The following is a 14,465-nucleotide window of genomic DNA, read 5'->3' as shown; positions in this document are numbered from 1 at the left end:
CCTGTTTCTTTTGGCATGGGTTACTTGAGTGTTGGATCTGCTTCATTTTTTGTCTCATGTTCCAAAATATTATAATAAAACACATTGACGAAATGAATATATCAATTGCATTACCTTGCAGTTTAAAAATTAAAATTACATCTTTTGAACCAATTTCACAGGGACAAATTCTTGTGATTTTTCAAATTAATTACTATTTCCCAAGTATTTTTCATTTCTTTGAAAAACAAATAAGCCTTAAAGTGGAACGATTGGGAGGAAAGTGGGAAACTGGCTGTTGAAACCTCCCTGAGCTCCACCCTAATATTTATATGCAATCCAAACCGCTTATAAGTCCAATCTCACTTGGATAAGGTGAAAACACAAATAAGAAATACCAATACAAAACTTTTATGGCTATAAGATTATTTCCACGGTGCTTATTGAATCCCAATCCCCACTGTTTTCTCTCGCGTGACCAACCTGAGTTTTGGGTCCACCTCATTTTTGGTTACATGTCCTGAAATGAGTTCGCAGTATGAATGGACGGGTGGATTTCTGACAAGCATCTCAGTGAGCCCTAACCCGCATCCTTGCGCAGGAATCGGCAGGAATCGGCGTCAGCGAGATTGAATGTATGCCTATTTGACATTCAACCTGCTGATTAGGTCATGCAGACGTGGATGAAGGGACGTGGATTTCCTGCAAAAGCCTTATGCAGAAGTTCCTACGCTCGAAACCAAGTGGGGCCCAATGTGATGTTTGTGAGAAATCCACTCCGTCCATCCATTTTTTGAGTTCATTTTAGAATATTATGCCAAAAATGAACCGGATCCAATGCTCAAGTGGGCCAAAAACATGATAATTGAACATACACAGTTGAAATATTTGTGGGGCCACAGAAGTTTTGAATCATTCTAATATTTTTGTTTTAAATTAATCCCAGTAGGAATGACGTTATAAACGGTGTGGATTAAATACAAACATCATTATTGATCCAAGGAGGTTTCAACGGTGAGAATTTCTCTAACCACCTTTTCCTTTAGTACGGCCTACTTGAGTCTTGGATCCTACTCACATTTAGTTTCATCTCATAAATATGAGCTCACAAAACGGATGGACGGAATGGATTCCGCACAAACATCACGGTGGGCCCACTATAGTTTCCATCGCAGGAACTTCCTGCTAAAGGCTTTCACAGGAAATCCGCGTCCTGGATGAAGGGAAAATCAAACGTCAGCTTGATTCAGAACTTTTGTGGCCTCGATAAGTTTTTAATGGTAGACATTCCATCCACACTATTTCAGGTGATGTGGTCCACTTGAGATTTACATCTACCTCATTTATGGGCTCAGACCATAACATAATGCAGAAAAAGAAAAATGGATGGATGGTATGAATGAAACAAATACATCATGGTGGGCCCTACAGAGTACCGACTAATAGCCATTGGCTAATGGCAGGGTCACTGGCCAATCCGCGTGAATAAAAAGTCTCATCTTTACCGTACACATGGCATGCTTACATCAATCTGAACCACCCATTCTCATTTGCAGACAATTACAAAAAAAATGACACACCTATGATCTCGATATCACTTTTCTGCACTTTTTAACCCTTTAATATCGACCGTTAGCTACTTTTCTCTTTTTGTGTACGTTTGAAGGTCAGTAACACTATTACAAGGACAACTCTCTTTAGCGGTGGCGATAGGTGGGCCATGAATCATCTAAGGCCCAGATATTGAACGGCTCTGTCGAGCTATTGGGAATTTGACGGTCCTGCTCAGCCCGGGTCCAGCCATACCTCTGTAGCTGTGGCTGCAAGCCTGGTACCGTCCTCTCCACGGTAGTAAGGTCCAATAGATTGACGGTCCAATACTTGGAAAGACCTGACACGTGTACGGTGGAGAAGTCTCTCGGCCTTCAACCATGCCGCAGATCAAGCCAGTAATTTCTCGTCATGTGGCAGTCCTCAGTCAAGCATGGCGACCCAAAAGAAGCCTAGCTGGGCCCCACAATATCTGATCAAGATATTGTAGATTTTCCCTTTCTTCCTCTGAAGATACACGCCGGTTTCCTTTTTAATTACAAGGATACTAAAATAGAGAAGGCAAATCCAACCGGTTGGATTATAAGTTGTGGACCATCCACTTTCAACCTTTCATTTGTGTTGCATTATCCAACCCTTATGGTCATCTTGTGCAAACATCAAGTCATATCTATTTATTAAGTGGACCACACTTATATTTTGGTATTTATTAATGGCTAGAAATTTATTTATATGATGGGGCTCATCTGATGAATATGCAGGACTGACTTTTGGAGTCGGTGATATCTGTGGTGGGCCAACCTTCTAGAAGGATTGGATTCCACGTGCACTTAATGAGTTGGAAATTATCCACTAACTGGATCATGACTTGTGGTCCAACCGATTGGACCAGACACATTCTCTTTTAAGATACCGAAGGTGACGGATTTTTCACTCCACCGACCTCCTTTAAAAATATATATATATATAAACCACGTGCAAATGTTGCCCAGATTTTCAAAATCACGTAGATTTTTTAATTTATCTCAATTGAAATTATATAATACAGCTCAAGATTTAAAAGAAATCATTTTTATATCTATATTGTCTATGATTTATAAGTAATTGTAGCCTTGTCCAGATAAATTGGAGTCGGCTATTTTTTTATTTTTTATTTGGGTTAGCTTGTCAGTAAACACCCATGTCAGTACACACACTCCATGTACGATCAATTAGAAATGATCAAAAGTGCCAATAGAGCAAATTTGATTTTTTCAAATTACCTCGACCGATCGAACTCAGATCATCAGATGATCGAAACTACAAAAAACTATCAGCGAGCAAATTCATATGATCAGGGTACTATCGATTGACTAAACTAGACTATCGATTGATCGAAATTCTCTATTTTAACATAGATTAGAGACACCATTTTCAACAATCTTGATGTAGAGCGGGTCGCGGACAGTTACATGGCCAAGATGGATCAGAAAAGCCCCGGTTGACGACAGAAGTGATCCAGACCATCGAACCTTAAATCGGGCGTATCTTGCAATCCAAAATGAGTTATCTGACGTAAAATATATGATTTTGGGGTAGAACGAGCTACTGAAGCCAACCAACCCTGCTATGCCGGGTTGCGCAGCCCGGAATTGTGAAAAACCCCTGGATCGACAGTCATTTCCCTATTTTAATTTCGTTTTTACTATAAATAGTAAGTTTTAATTTGATTATAACTCTTCATCCGTCGGGCTTTAGGAGTTGCGCCCATGAAAAGAGCTTAGAATAATTAGGAGAACGGTTTGGTGAAGCCAAATAGGACACTTACTATTTTTAGCCGAAAACCTTGCGCGCTAGTAGACATCATGACCGTCTATAAATAGTAAGTTTACTATTTATAATAAGTCACGGATTCTAGGAGTTTGAGTTGTAGTTTGATTCTGATTTCTTTCTCATTGCTTGGTACCCCTATTTAAAGGGTTGTGAACTCATTTTTATTTATCAATTAATCAATTTCGAATTTTTTAGAATTTATTTCTATTTTCTACTTTCTTTTCTCGTGGATTCGAGAAGTCTCTGTGAGGAGTCCAGAGAAGCTCCGTGGATTTTGAGTAGTTATCCTCATCACGTTCATCCCTGCGTCAATTGGTATCAGAGCGAGGATTCCCCTCGGGCCGATGACAAACAATGAAGGTATGAATCAAAATCCTGTGGACAGTGATCCAGGGATTCGTTATCTTTCGGAAAGAATGGAAGCTTTCTATCGGGAGAGTCAGTTGACCATGCAAGGGCTGCAGGCAACTCTCGACCGTCTTACGGATGCGCTACTCCCGCCCCGAGCCCTAAGCGGTGTTCCACCACCTTTGGTTGCTCCCCCACCCATGGTGGCTCCACCACCCATGGTTGCTGTACGACGTAACCCCAATTTTTGTAGAGCACTACCAGTGGCAAACGGTAGGGCTACACCAGATGATTCAAGTTCTAGCGATGATGACCTTAATGAAGGTTTTGCTCGACGACCAATCCATCTAGGTGATCATCTATATCGTGCTGAAAGAAACTATCGAGGTAAGGCTGAACTTCCTAGTTTTAACGGTTTATTACGTATAGAAGATTTTCTCAATTGGCTAGCCGAAGTAGAGAGATATTTTGATTACATGGACATGCTAGATCATAAAAGAGTAAAATTGGTAGCATTTAAATTAAAATCTGGTGCTTCTGCATGCTGGGAACAATTACAACTCTCACGAGCCCGCCAGAACAAGGCGCCCATCTCATCATGACCACGGATGAGACGTCTTCTTCGATCTCGATTTCTCCCCAGTGATTCTGAGCAGATATTATTCCAACAATATCAAAATTGCAGACAAGAAAATCGAACAATCACATATTATACTGAGAAATTCCAACGGCTGGCTACACGAAACGATCTGTCAGAATCTGAGTCACAAAAGGTGGCACGATTATAGGTGGGTTGCGACCAACAATTCAGGACCGAGTTCAGATGTACCCAGTCGGGACTGTAGATGAAGCAATTCAATTGGCGGGAAGGGTAGAAACACAACTTGCAAGAGCTCCTGCTCGTCCATATCATTCAACTCGATCCCCCATGACGGGTCCCACGCAGGATCTTGTGCTGCCACGAGGAAAAAACCCAGTACCTCAACTTCCTACAACCACAAACCGTGATACGGGGAGCGGCTCATCCAGACCTCAACGTGCAGCACCCACAACAGTGGGTCCGAGCAGGATTCCAAATCCTTATGCTCGGCTAAGGTTGAACAATTGTTACCACTGTGGCCAACCAGACCACTTATCAAACACTTGTCCTCAACGTCCCACAACACACTTGACTATAAACGAAGGGGGCACTGAAGATGAGGCCGTAGAAAAAGACCATCGCTTTGATGAACATGAACAAATTACTGAAGAAATAGCAGGTGGCGATGAAATGACGGGCGAGGATTGTGACAAATTTCTAGTTATGAGGCGATTACTGTATGCCCCACGAAAGAAATTACATCCACAACGACACAATATATTTCGTACTCGGTGCACCGTCAACGGAAAGGTCTGTGATGTGATCATAGACAGTGGTAGTAGCGAGAATATCGTCTCGAGAGTGATGGTGGACAAGTTGCAGCTACCAATGATGAAACATCCTTCCCCGTACTCAATCAGTTGGATAAAAAAGGTGAATGAGACCAAGGTAACTGAACAATGCACTATCTCGTTTTCAATTGGTAAAAATTATAAGGATCAAATACTTTGTGACGTGGTCAATATGGAAGCTTGTCATATGTTACTCGGTCGACCCTGGCAGTCGGACCGTGATGCGACCCATAGGGGACGAGATAATGTTTACGTATTCGTCAAGGATAGTCGAAAAATAATCCTTGCCCCTATGGCACCAGAGAACCACCCTGAAGCCTCTAAAGTGGAGGGGAGTTCCCTCTTGACCATTCGAAATTTTATGAAGGAATCCAAAGAAACCGGCGAGGTATAAGTTGTAGTGGTGAAGGGCGAGGAAGAGGAACCCTCAAACATCCCTCCAAGTTTAAGACTGTTGCTAAACGAATTCAAAGAAGTCTGTCCTGAGGATTTACCTGATGGATTACCCCCCATGAGGGACATCCAACATCACATAAACCTCGTCCCTGGGGCTAGCCTGCCTAACCGCCCTCATTATCGGATGAGTCCGAACGAGTGTGAGATACTTCAGGGGCAAGTGGAAGAATTGATCCGTAAGGATCTCTTGAGAGAGAGCATAAGCCCATGTGTCGTACCAGCATTATTAACGCCAAAAAAAGATGGATGTTGGCGCATGTGTGTCGACAGTCGGGCAATCAACAAAATTATCATCAAATATCGGTTCTCAATACCACGGTTGGACGACATGCTCGATATGTTAGAAAGGGCCAAGGTGTTCTCTAAACTAGATCTAAGGAGCGGATACCATCAGATTCGTATTCGACCCGGTGATGAGTGAAAAACGATATTCAAGACCAAGGAAGGGTTGTATGAGTGGCTGGTCATGCCCTTCGTCCTGTCGAACGCACCAAGTACTTTTATACGTTTGATGAATCAAGTTCTAAAACCGTTCACTGGCCGATTTGTGGTAGTATATTTTAATGACATATTGATATATAGCCAGGATGAGGCGGAGCATAGGAAACATCTTAGGCAGGTGCTGCATGTAAGACCCGTATCCTAGTCCGTACTGTTCCATCGAGTCCCGCGATCCTTCCTGTCGAATTTCGACAACCCGTGACGTATAATTGACGTTGCGATCGACCCTAAGTCGTATGCTGTACATTTGAGTCAGCTTAAATCAAGACTTGTACCATTGCGACCGCACCGTCGCCGCGGTTCCGACGCCGCGTCTCTCGCACCGATCCGATACCCTGGCAGGAAGATGTGAGCCGGCGTTTATTTCGAAGAAAACGCCACGCGTTTGCAATCCCAAGAGAATCTCTACAATGTGTCAAATCAATCCCATCAATCAATCCCATCCATCACCTCATGTCAAGTACAAGCAACCCATGCTTTCTCTCTCCAAAGTCAACCTTTTCTCACCCTCTCTCTTACACACCCATGCTAGTCAAGTACACATCACCTCACCCATCACTCACATCCATCACTCTCTCTCTTTACATCCCATCTCTCCCTCTCTCTTTCTCATTTCTCAACTCAACTCCAAGCAACCAAGGAGAGAGCTCACGTCCAAGCTTCTCCATGTGAGAGAGTGCATGTGTGTGGCCCACTTTCCCATCCCAAATCTTCCATCCTAGCCTTTCATTTTCCATCTTCCACCGTTGAAGTGAAGCCTAAGGAGATCGGCATTTCAACGGACCGAGAAGATCGACCGGTGGGTGCTTCTATAGGCTAGATTTTCATGTTCTTATGATGGGCCAAGTGAGGCCTACCGATCAATGGTATGGATCTCACTTTGGACCCTTGATGTGGCTAATGGCCTATCTTGATGCTTAAGATCATTCCATGATGGGGCCATTCTCCATGGACCCCATCATGATGTTTATTTTCATGCATGAATATGGTCATCTAGACCTTCTAGTTTGGTGGAGAAAGGATCTCCACCGTTGATTTTCAATTTGGTGGACCCATATGCAATGGGACCCACTTGATGTACGATTGGATGCTTGAAATGGAGGGCCCATAGTGCCGGGGTCCCTCCATCACGCGTGTCCCACTCTCCTCTTTCTCTATCTCCCTCTCTTTTTATTTATTCATCTTGGTGTGTGATGACATGGCCGTATGGCCCACTTGGATGGACCCCACCATGAAGCATGTATTGGATCCGAGTCATTGTAGGTGAGGCCCACTTTTTATGTGTTGCTCTACACCACTTAGCCATGTGGTGGCCCACCGAGGTAGGGCCCACCTTATAACATTCCATGCGCCAGAACGTCCAGCGTCCCCTGGACGCTGGACGTGAAACACCAATATCAGCTTGGTTAATAAAGATTTTTGGTGGCCCACTTGTTTAGGCCCCACCTTAATGAATGGATTCAATCCACGCCGTCCATCCTATTAACCATCTCATTTTAGGCGTTGAGCCGAAAAATGAGGTCAATCTGAGATTCTAGTGGGCCATTGCTTGACAAACAGTGATCTCCACCGTCTAAAGTTCACTGAATTTTTCTACACGCTGAAACAAGTCCAATATTGGACTTGATAAACTTGTTTTGAACCGTGAAATCTAATGGTTAGAGTGGATTATCTTGAAGCGGGCCCCACACGTGAACAACCACAAAAATACCGGTTTTTCAAAAAAAAAAATTAAAAACAAAGAAGGTCAGTGGCTACTGCCACTGACACAGCAGCAGCAGCGTGCTGCGTTTGACGGTCGGCCAGCAGACCCACGGCTCCAGCCGTGGGCCCCACCACGATGCACATTTGTCATCCAATCCGTTCATTCGATGGGTCACCTCCTGAGGCGGGCCTCCTTCGAATTTCAGCCACATCCAAGACTCAGGTGGCCCACATCATATGAATCAGTGGAATTGAATGTATACCATTAAAATCCTTTTTGGGTCCACGGAAGTTTTTGGATCAAGCTGAAATTTGTTTGTACTCTTCATCTAGGTCTGAGTGACCTTATGGACGGATTAGATGCCACATAAATATTATGGTGGGCCCCACATGGGACCCACAGGGATGTATGTGTTCTAGGCCCACTGTCCACTGCTGTGGACGGTGGATCCCACCAGATTTATGTGTTTCACCACGGTCGTCCAGGGACTGGACGGCCAGTGAGCCCCACCATGATTTATGTGTTTATCCACACCGTCCACACCTGGACGGTGGGACCCACCATGATGCGTGTGTTGCATCCAAGCCGTCAATCCATTTTGCAACTCATTTTTTAGCGTGAGCTAAAGAATGAATCAGATCCATGGTCCATGATGCATGTGTTGCATCCAAATCATCCAACCACTTGAAAGCTTATTTTAAAGCCTGAGTTCAAAAAGAAAATGAGACGGATCTAGGAATAGGTGGACCACATTATAGGGTTTGAAGGCCCACCATTAAGACCCTTGGTCTACTAAGTTTGGGACCAAATATGATATTGGTCTTTCCCTTTAATTCAGATCTGTGAGGCCTTATAATTAGATTGGATGAGAAATAAATATTATGGTGGGCCTTAGAAATTTAATGGTGGAAATCATTACCACCACTTGTATTTGGGTGTAGCCCATTTGATATGCATATGGCCCATGCGATGTGGCCCACCCATCATATTTAAGGCCCATTTGAGGAGGCCCACCTTGACATTTATAGGGCCCGTGTTATGAGGCCCATTTGACCTACATATGGGGCCCAATTGGTGTGGTCCATTTGAGATACATAAAGCCCATGTGATTAGGCCCATTCTGATATATTCTAAGGCACATAGGTTATAGCCCATTGCAATGTACATAAGGCCCGTTGGTAAGGCCCATTAATGTGGCTCATTTGATGAATGTAAGGCCCATATGATACGGCCCATTTGATGTACCTAAGGCCCATGGATCGAGGCCCAACGGGTTGTCCTTAGGGTCCATTGCAATGCATGATTTCTCCATGGTTTGTGGCAAGCTATGCCTTGGGAGCAATGTTGGTTTGACGTCCACATTGCAAGTATAATGTTGGTTAAATGTCCGCATTACGACTCTCCCTAAGGCCCATTGATAGGCCGTACTTGTGGTGTGTAGGCCTTCTAGGCCCATCTGCATTGTAGGGATAATTCATCACTTTATAATATGCTTGTATAGCTCCATGATACATGCCCATACGCATCATATGTATGCTTGATATGAGGATTGTTTGATCATAGCATAAGCCGTTGGGCTGTGACATTTACGGGACTCCTTATGAGACGGAGTGCCCCCACATGAGTGCGTAGTATGCACAGGATTACTGCATGATTTGACGATGTGACTCATGCATTTCGCATATGTGTGTCGTGATCACTGCACGCCCTAGCGACATCAGGGTCGTGGCTTCATAGACACATCGTGGATGGCCGTATCGGATACCAAAAATGTTTGGTTCTGGCACTGTGGGCACTTAGGATGTCCTTAGGTGAAAGTCCTATAACCTTTTTGGTACCAGGAAATGCTCCAATGTCTAGACCGAGTGGATACACGAGTACCCGAGTACCGAATATCAGTAGGTCACATCTCTCACCGTTTCGTGGTCGGTTGGAAGGGGGTGTGGCCTTATCCGCCCGAGTGAGGGGGCTATAACCTAGGCTGAGTTTGACCAGCTCGCAAATGAGTCCGCTATCGATGAGCCAGGTAGGTATTGGCATGGTCAGGCGGATAGTGAGGTCTATTCCACTTGCTCGACTGTGCAACTAGGGAGGAGGCAGTCTGTGTGGAGTGTATTAGACCCCGGTGATATTCGGAGAGGAACTGTACTGATATGTGTACTTGATGAGGACCGACATGCTTGCTTCGCATCTCGCATATGACATTTGGCTACATAGGCCTCGCATCGCATGGCCTTGGTATGGCCGATAGATTCATGTCTTGCATCATATAGCGTTGATACAGGTGATAGCATTCATGGACTTATCGCATATTTCCGCATTACTCGGATATTGTACACTTGGCGGCATTGCTCACACACGCACCCTCTAAGCTTTTGTAAGCTTATGCACGACCTTGCATGCAGGTGAGATAGCAGCAGCGCTGAGGCAGGAGTGCACATCAGTTTATTTTGAAGCTTTTGATCACCCTGTATTTCCCTTTCTGCATTGTACTTAAAAGTTTTCGATATAGTGGATATGTGGTGATGTTGTTTTGTGACTTGGTTACGCTTATGGTTATGCTCTATTACAAAAAAAAAAATTCTACTGAAAATCCTCCTTGTAGGATCCCAGGATCGGAATCTGGCATGAGAGTGCCGGAATCCGAGAATGGGACACTACGGAGGCTGTCGGCACTAGATTCGGCGATCGAGAATTTTGTGAGCCCGTTTTCCGAGTTTGGGACGTGACACTGCAGGTCCTACAAATTAACAAGTTGTACCTCAACTTGAAGAAGTGTAGTTTTTTAACTGACAACATGTTGTTTTTAGGATTTGTTGTAACGTCCACAGGCATTCGTGTGGACGATGAAAAGGTGTGAGCTATTAGGGAATGGCCGATCCCAACAAATATTCATGAGGTGAGGAGTTTTCATGGGTTGGCAACTTTCTATCGTTGATTTGTGTGAGATTTTACCACCATAGTTGCGCCTATAACAGATTGCATGAAAAAAAGACCGTTCCAGTGGACTGATAAAGCTGACAAGAGCTTTCATGAGATCAAGCATCATTTGTCTACAACATCGATTTTGATGCTTCCTAATTTCGACAAATTGTTTGAGGTTGAGTGTGATGCTTCATACGTCGGAATTGGAGGAGTATTATCAAAGGAAGGCAGGCTGGTAGCCTTCTACAGCAAGAAGCTCAGCGAAGCCCGAAAGAAGTAGTTGACTTATGAGCTTGAGTTGTACGCAGTTGTTCAGGCGCTGCGACATTGGCGGCATTATCTGATTCAAAAAGAGTTTGTTTTGTAAACTGACCATCAAACATTAAAGTTTATTAATAGTCAGACTAACATGAATCGTGTGCATGCTAGATAGGTTATATTTTTATAGGAATTCACGTTCGTTTTGAAGCACAAGTCAGGGCAGCAGAACAAGGTGGCTGATGCACTTAGCCGTCGTGCATCACTACTTGTTACGATGAGCAACGAGGTGGTCAGCTTCGACTGTCTCAAGGAGCTGTATGTCGAGGATGAAGACTTCAAAGATTTTTGGATGAAGTGCCAAGAAGGTCACCCCAGTGACCTTCATATACAGGACGATTTTCTCTTCAAAGGGAATCGATTGTACATCCTCCAAAGTTCTCTGAGAGAGCAGATTATTTAGGAGCTACATAGAGGTGGCCTTGGTGGACACTTGGGGTGAGACAAGAAGCGAGCTCTTGTGGAAAAACGGTATTACTGGCCGCAATTAGTACGCGATGTGGAAAAAACTGTACAACGTTACCATGTTTATCAGACCTCTAAGGAGCAATCTCAGAATACGGGCCTATACACCCCGTTAACTGTGCCTAATGGTCCTTGAGAGGATTTATCAATAGACTTCGTGCTTGGTCTCCCATGAACACAACGCGGCATGGATTCGGTGTTCGTGGTGGTAGATCGTTTCTCCAAGATAGCGCACTTTATCCTATGCAAGAAGACTCTCGATACAACACATGTAGCGAATTTATTTTTCAGGGAGGTCGTACGGCTACACGGGGTCCCCAAGACCATTACTTCCGATCGTGACACGAAGTTCATTAGCCACTTTTGACAGACTTTATGGAATCGATTCGATACACGACTTCAATTCAGCAATGCTTACCACCCACAGACTGATGGGCAGACCGAAGCTGTGAATCGCACGTTAGGAAACCTCCTTCGCTGTATTTCAAGAGAAAAACCAAAACAGTGGGATTTGACCTTATCTCAAGCAGAATTTACATTCAACAACATGGTGAACCGCTCGACAGGGAGATCACCGTTCCAGATTATTTACGGACGAGTGCCTCGCTACACACTTGACTTGGTCCCTTTGCCCAAGCACCCAGGCATGACCATTGCAGCAGAATATATGACAGACAAAATCATGTGCATCCATGCAGAAGTGTAGACCAGCTACATGCCTCGAACGAGAAGTACAAGGAACAAGCGGACAAGCATCGGCGACAAAAAGTGTTCGAGGTGGGCGACCGCGTTATGGTCCATCTGCACAAAGAGAGATTTTCGACCGGGACGTACAACAAGTTGAAAAATAAGAAGATTGGACCGGTACTAATCATCCGAAAGATTAATGACAACGCTTATGTTGTTGATCTTCCAGATGACATGACAATCTCACAGACTTTCAATGTCGCGGACCTGACCGAGTATCATGAACTAGAGCATAACGAGAACTCGAGGACGAGTTCTTTTGAAGTGGAGGAGACTGATGTAAAGCGGGTCGCGGACAGTTACATGGCCAAGATGGATCAGAAAAGGCCCGATCGACGACATAAGTGATCCAGACCATCGAACCTTAAATCGAGCGTATCTTGCAATCCAGAATGAGTTATTTGACGTAAAATATATGATTTTAGGGTAGAACGAGCTACTGAAGCCAACCAACCCTGCTACGCCGTGTTGCGCAGCTCGAAATTGCGAAAAACCCCTAGATCGACGGTCATTTCCCTGTTTTAATTTCATTTTTACTATAAATAGTAAGTTTTAGTTTGATTATAACTCTTCATCCGTCGGGCTTTAGGAGTTGCGCCCAACGTGAAAAGAGCTTAAAATAATTAGGAGAATGGTTTGGTGAAGCCAAATAGGACACTTACTATTTTTGGCCGAAAACCTTGCGCACTAGTAGACATCACGACCGTCTATAAATAGTAAGTTTACTATTTATAGTAAGTCGCGGATTCTAGGAGTTTGAGTTATAGTTTGATTCTGATTTCTTTCCCATTGCTTGGTACCCCTATTTAAAGGGTTGTGAACTCGTTTTTATTCATCAATTAATCAATTTCGAATTTCTTATAATTTATTCATATTTTCTGCTTTCTTTCCCCGTGGATTTGAGAAGTCTCTGTGAGGAGTCCAGAGAAGCTCCGTGGATTCGGAGTAGTTATCCTCATCACGTTCATCCCTGCGTCAAATCTCCACCGTAACTTCAATCTTCATGCTCCATTACGTTAAGTTGCTATTATAATCTCTAATTATCTCCGTCATAGTATCAAAGACATTATAGAGGACATCATCGAATAAACACAATTGAATTGAGACAATCGTCCTCTGATCAAGTTCTTCCCACTCTTCAACGTTCATAGTTGCAGGATGCTTCATTGTACCAAGGAGTGCTTGTTGCAATCTTGATTGAACTAAAAGGCTTCTCATCTTCACCTTCTATAGGTCAAAGTTATTTTTACCTAGTGAACTTATCCGTCTCATACTTCACGTTCAATCCCTTCATCATTATGTCTCAGATTCAAACTCGAATTCTAATGTATTCTCCGCAGAAGCAACACTATAGTCAAATCATATAAACGAAAGATAAAAGCAAACAAAACAATCATATAGAACACACGAATTTTATGCAGAAAAACACTTGTGGAAAAAAATCACGCACAAAGCGACAGACAATCCAGTATATAAATGAAATTATAAGAGATGGAAGACTTACAAAACAGAAAACCCTAGTTTTCTCTCTTCAAAATCGATTGGCTCTCTCTCTCTCTCTCTCTCTCTCTCTCTCTCTCTCTCTCTCTCTCTCTAACCCTTAAATGTCTTAGCAATACCCTAATCTTGCACTAACTTAGCTTATATAGCCGGATTACAGAATTAAAAATAAAACAACGCACTTACACAGAGGTTATACAAAATCGTCGACCTAAGCCTCAATCGAACAACCCTCGATTGATTGAGCATTTAATCGAATATACTCAAAAGTGTCCTAAGAGCAAATTTGATTTTTTCAAATTATTCCCATTGATCGAATTGAAATGGTTGATCAACAAAATTTATATAATAAAAAAAACTATCCAACGAGCAAACTCATATATTCGGAATATTATCAATCGATCGAACCAGACTATCGATTGATCAGAATTCCTAATTCCAACATACATTGGAGACACCAATTTCAGCATTTATAACTAATGCGAAAGTGTATGGACTTAATAGCAGTCCTCCCATTTGATTGCAAATGTCTTATTAACTTTGTCCTATGATAATCAAGAACTCACTTGTTTCTCCACTAGTATCCCTTACATTTGTCACTGCTCTCTTATATATATATATATATATATCTTTAATCATATCAATACCTACTAAATTTATTAATTTTTAAAGTTTTAAATATTTTTAAATAAATTAATATCACATTTACTATTTAATAATAAGTATT

The sequence above is a fragment of the Magnolia sinica genome, chromosome 14, assembly GCF_029962835.1.
Source record: "Magnolia sinica isolate HGM2019 chromosome 14, MsV1, whole genome shotgun sequence".
NCBI lineage: Eukaryota > Viridiplantae > Streptophyta > Magnoliopsida > Magnoliales > Magnoliaceae > Magnolia > Magnolia sinica.
This window is presented reverse-complemented; position numbering follows the sequence as displayed.